The sequence below is a fragment of the Pan troglodytes genome, chromosome 6 (genome assembly GCF_028858775.2).
Source record: "Pan troglodytes isolate AG18354 chromosome 6, NHGRI_mPanTro3-v2.0_pri, whole genome shotgun sequence".
Taxonomy (NCBI): Eukaryota; Metazoa; Chordata; class Mammalia; order Primates; family Hominidae; genus Pan; species Pan troglodytes.
This window is the reverse complement of record NC_072404.2, coordinates 31,228,078-31,245,106: the sequence shown is the minus strand read 5'-3', so window position 1 is coordinate 31,245,106 and position 17,029 is coordinate 31,228,078. Positions and strand designations below refer to the sequence as shown.

At 40.2% G+C, this 17,029-nt stretch overlaps 1 long non-coding RNA gene across 1 annotated transcript in view; it reads left to right on the top strand.

Moving 5' to 3' along the window:
- Nucleotides 1-17,029, top strand: part of LOC134810525 (uncharacterized) — a 381,944-nt gene that overhangs the window by 308,318 nt on the left and 56,597 nt on the right. The gene's annotated exons all lie outside the window — the stretch shown is intronic.

The window sequence follows — 17,029 nt, the reverse complement described above, 5'->3', positions numbered from 1 at the left end:
AACTGTACACTTACCAACGGTGAAAATGATCATTTTTATGTCATGTATATTTTATTACAATAAAAACATTAAGAAAAAAATGAGAAGAATCAAGCTCCCTTCCAGAATTGGTGAGTATTTTATGGAGGAGTTTCTACTGTCATGGAAATGTTCCTTGAGCTTCCCCCACTCCCCTCCATATTGACTTTTCTGTCCCACTCAAGGTCTGTTGCTGTTGCCTTGGTCTGTTGCTGCTTTGTATTTTCACTGTGCAAAGGTCAGGCCGCAGATGCAGAGTGGTGGGACCTAGGCTATGTGGAATAAAACTGAAAATGGGAGTGGCTCTCCAGATTGACTGTCTACAAAAATAGGACAAGGGTTATGCCTGTGGATTTAGTCATGACTCAGGGCACTAGCTGTTTTGAAATGTGCGTGGAGAACTGGGAATTCCTCCAGGGTTTGATGGAGTTTCAGCCAGACCCTTAGATCACCTTCCCCTGACCCTTGTGGATATGCCTTGCCTTGGGCATTTTCTCAGACCATCTAATTATTGGTTAGGTCTTTAATACAGTGACTTGGTTAATAGGCCTTGTTTTGCATTTAAACAAAGTGGGGGGAAAAAAGTTCATCAAAGAAAAGTATTTCTTTCCAGATAATTTATAGGATTTTGCTTATTTTGTAAGATTGTGGTTGTTTTACTGGTTTGTTTCATTTTAGTTATTTGCATGTCAGCAACATTCATCAGGATGTTTTAACAAAGAGATGGAACTGACAGTAGAGTAAAACAGGGTCTTTACAAAGATCGTCATAAAGATCTTAGAATGTTCTTCAAAACAAATTCCTTACCTTACTTGAAAAAAAAATATGCAATTCCATTTTTTGCAATCCCTAAGGAATTTTGCTTAAGTGCAGTACATTGCACCAAATGGAAAACAAAATGAGAATGGAGTTGAGATGCTGAACACCCAGCAGAATGAAAATCAGTGTTAATGCTCACTCACACCTTCTGCTCTGCCATTATTTCCACAGTTAAGTAGTTACCCAACAGCAGTGGCTGACACTGGTACCTGTGCTCCTGCATCAAAATCTCACTTAATGAGACTCTTGTATGTAACAACTGCTGTTTTGAATCATTTCTGCAGACAAGATGAAGTCATTAGGAGGTATAGGCATAGCATCTTTTTCAAATTATTAATTTGAAAAGCTAAAAACGGCCCCCAGCCAATTTGAAGCATGAACATCCAAAAAGATGCAACGTCTGTTTCGGTTTTTGCCGAACCTTCTGAAAATGACACTTAAGCCTATCTCTGAAAGATTCAGGATCTGCAGGAGAAACAAAAGTTTACATAACCGACTGTGCTCTCAGTAAATGGACTGTGTGCATGAAAAAGACACTTCAATTGTGAAAACAAACAATAGGTACTTTAGGATTTCATTTGTTAATAACTATTCAAGGCATTAACTTTTAAATTATCCCCTCAATCACTGAGCCACAATTTAAATGTTTTTCTACTTCTGCCCAGCTCTTCTTACCCTTCCAGAGATATTTCTTTTCTCCTATTAACCTGCCTGGGGCTACTCCAAGCCTATTTACATTTTATCATATACTTCAGTAAATATAGACAATTTACAATTTTCCCGGACTTGAACCTCAGAATATTGGCTTTAAGTCTCTGTTTCTTCATATCTGAATCTGCAACATCCTTCCTCCTCCATTCATGCCCTCCATCCCAAAATAAACATAATTCAAAGAGATGCCGAGACCTCACAATGAGTAGAGGAGAGTTGAGTTAATAGCATATTAACTGGAACTTTAAATGAAAGAGACCCTTTTAATAACTAAGTCCATCTCTCCCATAGAAGCCAAATCTGACAGTCTTGATGAGAAAAAATGTCATCTTGTTCATGAATGGTTTAGTACCTTACCTGCATCTGAAATCTCTATGTGCTCAAAGGAAATAGATGGATTCTCTTTCAAGAAAGAAATGAGATGACAATTTAGATGGTGTCATTGACTGACCTCCAGGAGAGATCAAGGATTGATTACCAAACATTTGATAGGTACATAATGCATTGCCTGGAAAGAGAGAAAATCAAATGAAATATCCTATTAATGTCCTGAACTGTCCAAGAATGAAACAGGGAAAAGGGAAGAGAAAGATACAGCTGACCTCACATATGGGTTTGTGTAGTCTTTTCAATTTTCATTAAACTGCTGAGGAAGATAAGGAATATCAAGAGCTCTTTAAAAATATATATTGTATTTCACACCTAATAGGAGCAGCTGTGATTATAGAAGGCCAGTTCAGCACAATGAGAATGGCACTTCCTTTTTTTTTTTAATATGAGAGACAGAGAGAGAGGCACTTCCTTTTAAAACCATTTTTTTTCTCTACTTCCTATACATTGCAGTACCTTCCGTCTTATTAACACCTTTTGACTGCTTTCTTTCTTGGCTATGTTATTTTAATATCAGATTCTCAATTCTGTCTTTAGGCTCCTAAAAGCCACTTAAGCCTTTGCCACTTACTTTGTAGTGTGTCCTTTTTCACATCTGGAATTTCATAAAAGAGAGCATTTCAAGGGCCCATTAGGCGTAGTCGGCTGTTTGCTGAGCTATTTCAAATGGAAAATTGATCCAAAATCACCCATGTACTTCTTTACCTTTTTAAACTCTTTTCTAGAAAAAAGGAAACAAAAAGAACTAAAATGAATGTGTGCGTGTGTGTGCGTGTGTGCGTGTGTGTGTGTGTGTGTGTGTGTGTGTGTGTGTGTGTTGAGTAAGGACATGTGAACAGTAAATCATTTTTTCAGGTTGCAGGTAAATGTTCAACATATATTGGTACCTGGTTCTACTTCTCCCAAATTATTTCTAAAAACTACACAATAGAAGGTCTACATAAAACATTCTGTGAGCCATTGCTTGTCAGACTTGGGTTTGATCATTCAAAGTCTTACCAGGTAAACTAGAAAAGCTTATTGTTTCTTTTAGAAAAAGAAAAAAGTTTAAGTAAAGAAATGCTCAAGTTAGGTGTTAGCAACAGCATGAAGCACTTCATTAGTCACAAAAACCTTAAATATCCATCATTCCATGTTCAGGTTACAGCTAGCCCATAACTTTGAGACAGCCCTTTGGCCATAGCCTCGGTTTGCTAATGTGTAAATTGCTTTTCTGAAATACTGGTCTGAATTTTAACTTTCTCAGGCTGTCTCTGTCCTGAACAGTTGTAGATATGGTTTGAAGCTCTCTTCCTACCACTTTTTATTCTTGAAGCCCATGCCCCTATGACTTCCAATCTTTAATAATTTGCACCGTCATTTGGGAATGGAAAACACTAGATTCAATTTTTTTTCTTCCCACTCTGAGTGCGACAATTCAAAGTACAAACGAATAGAATAGGAGCACTGTAACTCCATGTGACCGGGTCATGGAACAGATCGGACATTTTCACACAAAGCACAATATGAAACATCCAAAGTTCAGAAACTTAATCTAGTATGCTGCAGTGCCTATGTCTCATAACACATAATGGTGAAAATTCTGCACAATCGCAGCCCCTGCTAATTATGTTTCTAATCCATTTTAGTTTTCTTCTTTTGTTTCCCTGAAAGTAAGAATTTGCAAATATGAAAAATCAAAAAATAAACTAGGGTGGGATTGGAGATGATTTTTATTTTATGATTTTCTGTGTTTTTCAAGTTCTATATAATTAATATGTATTACTTTTGAAGTCAGAATAAGAATGGAAAACCAGAGAAAGATAAGAAATTAACCAATATACAAAAGTTAAAATTCATCTTACTCTGAGCTCATGGTTGGATTTCAGAAACCCAGGAAGATTTAAAAATCAAAAATTTATTTCTCAAAGTGACAGCTCAGAACATAACATATAATTCTATATGAAAAATATTGCATTTGATAAGTTCAATGTTTTTGGTTTTTCTGTCTTTAGGTATTTTTCACTTCTTTTTGTAAGGAGTATTCTTCTAATCTGCTTCACTTAATGGAGGATGTTGAGTCTGACATTCTTTTGTTTCATGATATTGCTCATATATTACTATCTGACATGTTATCTATCTACCTATACTTATTTACTTGTCAATTTCTTCCTCCACTGGAATGTTCCACCCAGGAGGTCAGGGACAATGCCAATTTTGCTTTGCTCTGTATCTCCGAAGCCTGAAATGGTACACAGCACAAAGAAGGTGCTCAGTAAACAAACATCTGAGGAATGATTGAGTGAATAAATACACCTGCTTAGTGTTGGGAATTGAAGAAGTAAATAAACAGCAAGATCAAAAGGAAAGACCTATTGACAAGTCACCAAAATACAGACCCTGTTACCTTAGATGAGTCAGTTTAGCAGGACTGATCTTTAGTCCTGCAGACCAAAAATAAACAAAAATAACATGAAAACAGATATTTACCAATACATCACATGTAGATCACATAATTGGGTACAGATCAACATCAACTAAGTTTATAGGAGACTGAAAGATAAGGTGGAATGTAAAGTTAATCATTTAAATGTGAACTCGATGGAACTATTACACTAAGCAAGCGTGGCTCATGAGTTGTAGGCATCAAGTCCCTTTATTTTTGCTTTCCTCCATCACTTTAAATGTGTATTCCATGGGACTGTTTCATCCTTTGCTCCAGGATGAAAATTCAGAAAGACCAAACGACTTCTCTGGTCATTCCTAACTAATAAATAGAAGCCCGACAGTCAGTTCAAGTGGAAAACACAGCCTCAGTTCCTTCATTAGGTTGTCCAGCAGCATAGAAAACTGATGCTCTGAAGCTTAGTCCCTGCCCCAGCCCCAGTCTGATTATAGACATGAAACCTGCAGCCAAAGGCAGGTTTGGTCAATTTCTCTGTTTTCTCTTCTGAGTTGCTACTCCTGTGAGTAGTAGGTTTGACCTTTCCAGGCAGGAGCAGAAGAGAGAGGAGAGGTAAGGTGCATATTCTTCCTGGACTGGTGCTGCAGCGTTATTCTATAGCATGTTGACTGCTTTTCAACAGGGGCAGGAGTAACAGCACTCCACCATCATGGGCAGTGGAGAAGGGGAGAGAAGGAATATTACATCTTCATTCAGTGCCCTTAACAAAAGATAAACACACATATGTATATTCTGCCTGCTGCCAGAGATTCCTTTTAGAATTCCTAGGCTCCTGTTACGTGTTGAGTTGCATCCTCCCCACCCCCAACCAAAAAAATAAAAATAAAAATAGCAAATTGGAGTCGTAAACCCCAGTATCTCAAAATGTGACCTTATTTTAAATTGCACATATAATTAACCAAATTAAAATGAGGTAGACCCTTAACCCCATATAACTGGTATCTTTGTAAAAAGAGGGAAATTTGGACACAGACCCACAGAGAAGAAGACCTAGTGAAAATGGAGGCAGAGATTAGAGGTCTGCTGCATGCTGCTACCAAAAGCTGCAGGAGACAAAGAAGGATCCTTCCCTAGAGGCTTTCGAGGGAGCATGACTGTGCCAACACCTTGATTATAAACTTCTAGCTTTCAGGACTGTGAGACAATATATTCCTGTTGATTTAAGCCATCCAGCTTATGGTATTTTGTTACAGCAGCCCTAGCAAATGAATACAGTGTTCAAGAATCTACTTCTAGTTTCTTTCCCCTTACACGTGGAGGCAGCCCTTTTGGACTGGATATGAGACAACCCCACTTCTGCTGGCTCTCACTAGCACAAAGGTCCACATCTGGCCTGGGAAACATTCCTGCATCCTTCTGCCCCAAGAACCCTGGGAAGGCTGTCACTTTCCAAGCCACAATCCTTAATTCTGCGCCACACACCTCTTCAGTCAAGCTCATATGCTTTAGATTTCTTAGATACGATTCAGAAACCAGTCCCCCAAATGGCAGAGGACATATCTCACATTCTCTGGGCCTTCTCTTTAAGGCACCTCTTTCTCCACTTGGGCTCTAGAAGCTCCCAAGTTTATATATGAAGCAACTAGAAGAGACTAATGAGAGACTTTGAATCCCAATTAGACCTTTCCATGATGGAGAATCTGACTGCCCAGTTCTGGGTCTGTTACCACCCCTGCAAACAACTGTGGCCCGAAGGGCAAGCTGATATACTATAAATACGGCATGCAGGACCAACCACGGTGGGCTGAGTTGGGGAAGGCTCAGAGAAGGGGGCTATGGGCTGGGCAGGCACACCAGAAGGGGTCAAGGGCACACCCTTGAATGGAACAGAGTCAGGTTTTCTTGTTTCCCAGACAGTTCTGGATACTTTGAGCCTCTCTGGCTCTCCAGTACCCATTTTTGTATTCTATGCAGACTCCTTCCTTTTGCTGATATATTTTTAGCTAATGCCATTAATTTGGCTATGGTCTATCTCTCTCTAGGTCCCTAGGTAGCCTTCTGTCTCTTTAAAGTAATTTTGCATATATTTGATTTCAGACATTAGTGTTGATATAATTAATTAAACTAAGTTCTTGGGGATTATAAGTGGTGCTACTTACTTACATTCATTAAGTTGCAAAACCTCAGTAATATTTAGTTCCTTAAAATTCAGTAGCTCTTAGCTTCATTCATAAGAAATTTCTATCTCACTCAGTAAATTGCATTAGTGAGTTCGTGATTCGATGTGAATAAGTGGATCTTTGAATTTCATAAATAAAACAAGTCATCTTATGAACAAAGCAAGTACCCTTACTGCCACGTCAACCTTAGAGTCGTGATTTTCTAGCATCTCAGTCAATCTGGGCAGGGCAAGTCACTCCTCTTCCCTCATTTAAAAAATGAGCATTCATTACCCTGGGAGTGTCTGTTAAAGATTCCGATTCCTGAGCCTGACCTCAGATCTACTGAATGAGAATTCCTGGGTTGGAGCCTGAGAACATGCACGAATGAAAACTTCTCCAAACACTTTTTCACAGAAAATTTAAGAATTATTAGGAGACAATATGATCCCTGTTGTTCAAGCATTTGATGTGTCTATGTTGCTAAATTGACAGTGTCTCTAGTTAAAAAGAACTGCATATGTTTCTACTAACCCTCCAAATTTGTGCCCAATATTTTTTCCAAAAGGAAATACAGTATTATTTTTTCCAAAAGGAAATACAGTATTATTTTTTCCTCAGTGCTTCAAAGTTCTAAAAATATATATAGCTTTGAGTAAAATAACTTATTGCTTCATAAGGGCACATCAGAAATTGTGCTTATTTAAGGGTGGAAAACAAGGGTCTGAATTCTGGCTCTGATGCTTACTATGTAGCTCTACAATTCTGGCAAATAACTTAACCTCTGTTTCAGATAATGTTTTATCTTTGGGAAAATAGAGCTAAACATTCCTACTTTGCAGGGTATTTGTAAGGCTGAAATGAGAGGTAGGTAGAATAGTGTTGTGGCTAAAAGCGACTCAGGAAGCAGATTGGATCCAAATCTCTGTTCTGCCACTTCCCAGTGGGGAGACCTAGCATGAGTTCCTGATTCTCTCTAAGATTCAGTTTCCTCATTTGTAAAAGATCAATCTCAATCACAGAGCAGACAGTCGGTGTGGGGGCATTGAGCAAGTTAATGTGTGAAGTGCTCTGAACGGGGCCTGCCACATGGCATGCTGTAAGGGTTGGTTAAATTAAAAACAAGATTCTGTGCATGACAGTGTTTTGTAAAGAACTAACCAAATGTAAGGAATTAAAAAAAAAGTTATTAATAATCCTATTCAAAAGCATTCAGAAAACCACATAGCTCTAGAAGTGTCTCTGAAGTCATAAGAGAGAGAGTTTTAGAATATATTTTCCAAGTCATCAATTATCCTTTCTCCTGTCATAATTAATTCCTATTGTTATACTTAATAATAGCCAACATCATCATCTTGGGGGTTATTGTTTTATTCTATTAAGCTATTTCATTACGCTCAAACAGGCTGAGGGAATGTATGTAATTGACTTGTGAAAATTATTCAATTTGCCAGAGAAATTTATCCAACATGTAAGAGAATTGGGTCAAAGGAAAGCCACACTAACTAAATTATGAGGCCCACCTCTTTGCTTTCCCACTCTCTTAGGGAACATTTTGTCAATCAACCAAATAGACTCCCTCTAAAATTGAATTTTAGTTGGAATTTCGAGTATGTCTCACTTTTGAAGAAACCTTCACCCTTTTCTGTCATTGACATCCGAGCCCTAGTGTCACATGTAGCCTGTGCAAGGCTGTAAGATAGAGGCCCCTTGAGCAAGAAGAGCAGCAGCAAGGGCAGTTTCTACTCATATTGGCTGAAGACTGACCTGAAAATGATGGCCCTAAACCAGAAGGGACCAAGTCAGCTTTGATTGGCATGATTATGTCCATTTCATCCCTATCTCCTCCCCATCATCAGAAGGAATGGGGGCTCATGAGCAAGATATTTTTAATAAAAGAGAAAAAAATAAGCTACATTTTTGGCACACGTAAATTATAGTAGATAAGTGTAACAGAGTCCAAAGTTTACCATATCAATAATACTACCCATTATAATATTTATGACAAAGCTGTGGAGTAAATATTATTCCCTGCTTTACAGATTTTTTTAAACTTTTACTAGATATCCAAAAAAGAACGTGGAGTTGAAAAACTATAAAATTGTTGCTTAATTTGAGCACTGGTATGCATTGACATTGTTTGGATGCATTGTCTTAAATAAATACTGCTTATCCCTACAATTTTCATCGTTGAATCAATATTTGAAAATTAAGTCTCTCTCTCTCTCTCTCTCTCTCTATATATATATACATATATATGTATATATATATGTGATGGCTGGTTTAGTTATTGACATATCATAGATGTTCAACCCTTCGTTCACTTCATCTTTTGGGGTGCAGTGTGGCAGAAGCGTGTCCTCTATTTCCTATCTTGACAAGGAGCCAAAGCCACCTTGGGATATGATTTTGTTGATTCAAGATGGCTTCTTACAGTTTTTCCCAATCAGTTCCTCTAAAATAATTGCTTCCTCTTCTCAGGCCCTGAAAGCCAAATTGCCCTTTTCCAGGTTACAAGTAAAGGCAGGGGCATTGGGAGCATTGTGGAAAGGAATCTCAGAAAGCAAGAAGCCAGGGGAATCACAGAACTGAGGGTGCTCCACAGTGAAGCCTCAGTTTTCACCCAGATGTCTTAGTTCTATGAGGCACTTAAGTATTTTCCCAATCAGGCATGGTTCTAACAAATCTCTCCATCAGAGATGTTCATGGTTTTTCTTTGTTTTCAGTGTCTTGTTTATGTCTTTTATGCCATCAGAGGATAAACAGAACTGTGAATGATGTTTTATTGTGAACAATGCTGATTTCTCATTGTGTGGTATTATGAGCAGTTACAGTTTGTTTTTTTTTTTCTTTTCTGGGATGTTGAAATTCAGCAATGCTTAGCATATGTTCTTGGTGGCCTACTCAGATCCCTATACTGGTGGGCGCATCCCCCAGCTGCTGTACAAATTGGTTGATAAGAGCTGACAGCTATACCCTTCCCTGCTCCAGGGGATTGCCCAGGGCCACCTGGTTGGCATAGCTCAGAGATGCTAGGGAGGTTCTGTACCACCCCATCCTGCAGACCTTACGGCTAAAACCTGGTGGACAGGACATCGTATAAAACCCAACTCACTTTCCTCAAACTGGCACAACCATCCACACTCCGAGTTTCCCTGGGATCAGCCTGAGGCAAGACTACAACTGAGCCCACACCTTTGCCTCTCTTCTGTCCTGCTCCGTGCTATATCCCGCCCTTCCTTACCTGTTTCCTCTGAGAGCAAGTCTCTCGATAAAGCTATTGCTTGAGAATCAGCATCTCAGGTTCTGCTTCTAGGGAACCTGAGTTCAGACACCTTGGAGTTTTTACATTTTGAAGAAAAAGTAAAATTTTGTAAAAAGAGAAGGAGTTCTTTGTGATTGGTGAGAGGTGGGCTTGGTTGGGGCGGGGGGAGGGGGGGCACGTTCCTATTATTCCTGGTCAGAACTTGAGACATTTTGCAGGTTTTTAAAATGTGTTTCATTTTTCAAAGGATAAGCTGAACGCTTTCTGCCCTTTCCTAGGATGGAATTCAGCCCACCAAATAAAATCCAGAGGCTTGGAGAAATAGGTACAGAGGGTTACCATAGCTCTGCGTGCAGTGAACAGAGATTCTCTCCACTCTCCCCTCCTACCGCTTGGATGGCTACAATTCAAAATGGTGTTTTGAATTGTACACCATTCAAAAGTGTTCACCATTCAAAACACCATTCAAAAAGTGTTCAATGGTGACATAGAAGGAAGAGAGATATTTCCATTCCTTTGAAAAAAAGAGGAAAATCAGGCAGCACATCACTTTTCATGTGGAATCCTAAACATCCAATAAAAGTGCATGTGACCAGGACTTGTGAGACCTGGCTTTGATTCTTGCTCTGCTGTATGTCAGCTATGTGACCTTGGACAAGTCACCGACTGCTGGCAGTCTCAGCTTCCTCCTCTGTAAAATGGGTGGGTGGAGGAGGTGTTCTCTGGGAATGCAAACACAGCATTGAGGGCTGTGGGTAAGCAATATTCACGCCCCTCTATTAATCTCAGAGTAAAACAAAAACCTTTTAACTGTCATAAATGTGAACCAACTGTGAAAATTATATGACTTTAGCTCTATAAACTGTATAACATTAGTCACAGTTCCATTCGTTCTGTGACAGTGTAAAAATTATAGATTTCCGAGGTTAGAGGAAAAAAAACCTACTCCTACCATGTAGAAGTAACTTTAGCCTCTCCACCACACATTACATTTCATCACACTACATCCATGACTAAGGGTCCCAGAACAGTGGGGCTGGAGGGGTCTGTTGATCTCCCTTGGAATCCTTGGCAAGTTATTGCTGTGTTTTCACTATAACAGCACAGATTCCTCAGGAAACACAATCCCATGTGTCTCTCCTGGGCCGAGCCCACTCTTTTGCTAGGCAAAACAATTTCATTCTGGGTGAGAAAGAGGTGTGAAGACAGATTAATGGTTCCCGTGTCTTACTGCATATGCTCGTGGTCAAGTGGAAGTTCCAGGCACCATGGTCTCCCTGAAGTCATGCCATGAATCATCTCTTCTGTTACCTACAAATACATGATTCCTCAGTACAGAGCAGGCTGGGCAACAACTCATGTTTTTAAATGTTTGTCAGGACTGTCTGTATTTTTTGTACTGGAAGATGGTTTTAAAATTTATTTATTTTTCTTCTTTTGTGTGAGCCCTGCAGCATGCTTTGCATTACTTGGTAAGAATCACTGAGGTTTAGAAAAGATTTTAGCATCTGTGTAGCACTAACAAGACATTCTAGCATTTAAAAAAGCAAGTCACTGATGCCAATGAGAGAGGAAGCCTTTGGACCTGAATTCAAATCAAGGTTCTCTACTAAGCAAATTTACTAGATATATTTATGTCAGGACAGCCACAATATGGACGTGAGTAAACTTTTAGACAAAATAAAATTGTCTACTCACTCTTCTTGGAGTGAATTTCATAGATTTCTTAAGCAGTGGATGAGTCATTTACCTATCCATTTAATCAGTAAGCACCTACTGATCGCTCTTCTATGGTACCATGCTAGGAACAAGGGGCATAGAGTCAAATAAGACATTCTCCCTTGCCTCTAGGAGCTCAGAGTCTCCCAGAGGAAACATATATTAACAAATAAGTACAATACAATGTCATAAGAACTATAACAGTGATATGCACAAAGGCATGTGGGAGCAGTAATTCTGGCTGGAAAAATCAGGGAAGGCTTCATAGAAGAAGTGACACTCAAAGCCTTTTTTTTTTTTTTTTTTGAGACGGAGTCTCGCTCTGTTGCCCAGGCTGAATTGCATTGGCACGATCTCGGCTCACTGCAAATTCCTCCTCCCGAGTTCACGCCATTCTCCTGCCTCAGCCCCCCAAGTAGCTGGGACTACAGGCGCCCGCCACCATGCCTGGCTTATTTTTTGTATTTTTTAGTAGAGACGGGATTTCACTGTGTTAGCCAGGATGGTCTCGATCTCCTGACCTTGTGATGTACTTGCCTTGGCCTCCCAAAGTGCTGGGATTACAGTCATTGAGCCACCGTGCCCAGCCAAAGAATTCTTAAAGAATGTATAGGAGTTGTCCAGATAGAGAAAGGGGAGAGTGTCTTCCCGGAAAACAGGAACAAGAACCAAGGTAAATGGCCTGAAAGTGCATGAACATTGGCAGGCGGGGGTGGGACTGTAAGACTGTTTATGGTGGGGAAAGTATAAAGAGGGGCCCTGTCTGCCAAGTCGCAGACTGTGAACTTGACTCTATAAACCATCAACAGCCATAAATGTGTTGGATAGGAGACTTTTTTTCTTTCAAAGCTTAGGAAAGGAAAGAGCAAATCTGAGTTTTAGCAAGAGCACTCTGGCAGCATGCAGATAAGTTGTACAAGGAAAAGTCTGGAGACAAGAATGAGGTAGGAGTCTTTTTCAGTAGCCCGATTTGAGCGCTAATGAGGATGGGGATTAGGACCACAGTCTTGGAGAAAGCCTCTTGCATGGCCCTGAGTATAAATGTCTCCTTCATTTTGCTCCCAAGGCTCCTCACTTACTTCACCCTAGTCTCTACCCTGTTGAAAAACCTTGATCTAAGCCACAAGGAAGCCTCAGTGAGAGAAATTCAGCAAGAAGGAAGGGTCACATGTGAGCTATCAGCTTACAAATGGAAGTTAAAATCATGACCATTCAGGGTGATGGTATAAAGAAGAGAAAGTAATTTAAAAGCTCTGGCGAACCCAACTGCTTAAAGATGAGCAAAGTAGGTACCAGCAGAAGTCTCTTGAGTACCTCTGGAATGTTAGCAAGGGCATCTCCTTGATTCTGGGAAGAGAAGGGGACCCTCTATATTGGTGGGCTTATTGGTACATTCAAGGCTTGATCCAAAAGTTCAAGACAGGGATGTTGTGGCAGAAACAACCACACATCTCTCAATATCCATTCTCCTTCTTCCATAGCCATTTAATTTTATCCTGAGTGTATGGTTTCCCAGAATAAAAACTACATTTTCCATAGTCCTTTGCAGTTAGGGTGGCCGTATGACTAATTTGTGCCCAGTGGGATGTAAATGGAGGTGATATGGACAACTTCCATGCTGTTCCCTTAAAGAAAAGGGTCAAGCCCACCATTTTCCCTTCTCCTTCCTTCTTCATGCCTGCTGAAACAATGAAAATAGCAAGCCACTTGGGACCATGTGTATGAGAGTAATTCCCTGAAGATGATGGAGCAAAAGGACAGAGGAGCCAGGATCCCGCATACACCATTGAGCCTTGCAGCCAGCTTGCACTTCAACCTCGTTAAACCTCCACTATTCAGCTGAACTTGTATCCTCAGCCAACACATTGCCATGATGATGTTGAATTCTGTAACATTACCTATCCTAAAGCTTTGTAAACCTCAGAGTGTTTATGGATGCCATCTCTGCAGAACCAAGCCATATATCTGGTGTTGGGGTTTGAGGACCCCTCTCATCCTGCAAATTCTGAGCCAAGTACAAAATAAAACAAAAGGCTAACATACAAAAAGACTAAAATACTACTGTAACTATTGCTAAAGCAGATGTTGGAGAGAGCCTGTACTGGTGGTAAGTGGGCTTTCTAACACTGAGTTAAACACTATTACTCAAAATTAAATTTAATTATCCAGCTTTCATGGGGACAATTTGTCTTCTGCAAACCTCGCCCATGGAACTATCCAGGGGTGTTTCACTAGCAAAGCTCCCTCCACGTGGAAGAAACATTAGGTCTCGGGAAGGAACATTCACTTCTAACATCTCAGGTCCCACTCAGATGTGGGGACCATGTAGCTTGGAACTAAAACCTGAGGTAAGGTGAACAAAGGATCTTCAACATCAGGAAGATGTGAGCTTACAATTGGCCGGTAATGCTATATCAACCAAGGTTTTTAGGACACAGGTTATGCAGATTTCAAAGTCAATATCAAACCAATTTCATGGCATTTCTATGTCAATTCCCCTGCAGCCTCTCCATGAGCTGAGCTCTCCATTTTGGATGTGGTCATTATCTCTCCAGGAAAAGGCAGGAGGAAGGGGATCCAAGTTCTTGCTAGGGTTTCTATCCTCACATTGGAGAAAGGGCAGGCCTTTCCACAATACCATGATTTTTGCCTGACTTGTCGTTCTTCAACAAAGGACCAGAGTTGTTACTAAGGCTACTTCACATCTAAATTACAAATTCTTGCAGTGAAGATGAAAGGACATGTAATGATTTCCATCCATAGCTAAACCAGTCATCATAATAAATGAGTGCTTCTCAATGAGGAGGTGTATACTGCTCCTAGAGGACATTCAGAAATGTTTATGTTTAGAGGAGATTTGGGATTGGCACAAATTACTTGGGGTAGTACTGACATTTACCGGGCAGAGATGCTAAATGTCTTGCATCATGTGAGATACTCCCATACAATATAGAATTGTCCCACCCAATATATGAATTTTGCTAGTACAGGTGGACTTAACCTAGAAGAAACTCTTTGTGTGCAGCTCATGCCATAATGTAGAGAAGGATCAAGCTGAGCCCAGATCTTATTTCTCATGTCTGCTTCCTCTGCATTTTGCCTTTCTGTGTCTTCTAGGAGTGGGGACTCTTGGGAGGCCAGGACTATAATTACTCCTAAGCACTATACCACAACATTCCTAAATCATGTCTAAATGTATTTATTTGTTCATTTATTTATTCAACAAGTATTTCTTGGAGGGCAGCTACTATGAACCAGATACTGTCCCAGGCTTTAGAGATATAGTAGTGATGGGAAGACACCAAAACTCTGGCCTATTCAACTTACAGTTTTGAAAGAAAGGAAGTATAAAGAACAATAGCAAAATTCTTCTTTATATCTAAATAGAGAAACCAGAAATCACAAAAATTTATAAGTAAAAGAGAAAGATCTTCACTTTCATTTTACAAATAGAGAAACTGAGGCCCAGGGAGGCTCAGAGCTTGTTTGGGGTCACATGGTAGTACAATGGCAGGATTGGTGTTTATAAATACCAGCTAACTGTGGTTGCTGTAGTATTCTATTGCTCTGTATTCCATCTCCATCCAAGAATAATGAACATTCTACCTTTGATTCATGGAGCTTGGGCTTGCTTCATGGTTATCCCCAAAATTATCCTTCTCAGCTGGAAAAATCAGTGGGCAAATAGGATGGTGAATAATTATATAACAGCAGTCTTTTTTAAAAAAAAAAGTGATTATTCCAACTTAACAAATATTTACTGAGCATCTACTCTGTGCCAGGTACTATGCTTTGTGCTATGGGGGATTCCAAAATGAATTGATTGTTCTTCCTCCCCTCAGGAAAGTTACTGTGCAGTGAAAGAGATAGATGGCCTATAACTACAGGACAGGATGGAATGTGATAAATGCCATAATAAAATTATAAAGACTTGTGGGAGCTGAGGGGAAGAGATGAATGCCAGCTCCTCCAGAAGGTGTTTCCTAATTTCTCCAAATGGAATTTGAAATGGAACTTGAAAGATGGATGGAATGTTAATAAAGGGGGAAAGACCTGCTTCAGCTTCTCATCCAAGCTGACAAATCTCCTGGAGGTCAAGAAAAAAAAGCTGAGGTCTAAAGATGACTAAAGCAAAGCAAGATAAGTTTTTTGATCATGAGGCAAGTCTAGCCCATTGAGAGGCATCTCCATAGTAGGATGAATTTCAGAGTCCTGGTAATAGTAATAAAATAACCACTATGACTACATTAATTAAGCACATACTGTACATTAGGAGCCAGATTCTATATTCATGCATTATCTCATTTAAATCTCAAAACAACCCTTTGAAGCAGGTGCTACTATTACCTTCACGTTACTGGAAAAAAATTGTGTTGTAGAGCAGACATATAACATATCTGAGATCACATAGCTAAAAAGTATCAGGGCTAGGATTGAACCCCATGGTTGCTGTATTTAAAGTAACATGGTGATGTCCCAGTATATGGTGATATAATAAGTTCTTTTTCTCAAAGTTGCAAAATTCATTACAGTCACCGTTTCAAAAGCAAATGAAAAGTAGCATCTCTCCAAAAGGTGTGTTCAGCCAGCTTGGCTCAACGAGACTGTGCATCTGCTGCATAACTGGGATCTTGGGCTGCCACTGCCATCCCCAACAAGGCATTTGCAGCTGGGCCTGCTTATTCAGTAATCGACTAGCTATAGCAGATTAATTATAACCAATCCCCATGACTCTCAAAACCACTCCTGACAACCTGGATCAGGGAATCAAAAGATATTTCATGAAAGGCTTTGTTGAGTTCCAGCTTCTTCTTCAAGACCCCAGTCAATTCTTAACCCTCATGGAACCTCCCCCTGACCACAGCTCTTTTCATGGCTCCACACTTGCAGCCCCTCCTTCTGATGTCATTTATATAGCCTGTATTCACATTCTGTCTCCTGCAGGAAGAATCGCATCTCCCCATTGCCATGTGCACTTAATTCTATTTCATCCCACAAGAGAGCGAATGGTATGAAAACCAATCTTTCTAGTCCCTCCCTAAACCTTCACAGTTTCCCTCTCCCAAAGGTGGGAGAAAGACTTATCTGACTGGTGGAAATGAAGAGGGTAAACTGTTAGCTACCCTGCATGGATCTAGGGAGGATGCAGGGATGTCATTCTTTGAACCTACCTATTCCTGGCATTTGGGCATGGCGGACTCACCTTGTACTTCCTCATAGTTGCAGCACATGGACCATGCAGCACATAGATGGAGCAGAGTCAGGCCCTGGAAGGCCAGGTCTATTCTCTATCTGCTCTGCTTTTCCTGCTTGTCTGCCTAGGGAAGTCAGGGGTGTCTGGTCTATGGGCCAGGTTCAGGGAGGAGCAGGCCCTGCCACCTTCTCTAATCTGCTTCATCATTAGGAAGCTGACAGTGGGTTTGGATCCCTATTTGGCTTTCTGCATATAATCTCAACTAATTAGCAACTTGGGGTGTTTTCCCTACTGTGCATTCTTATCATTTACATAAATGAATGGGTTTTCCCCCACCTGATGGAAGCTCTTTGAACACGGAAGCAGTGTTG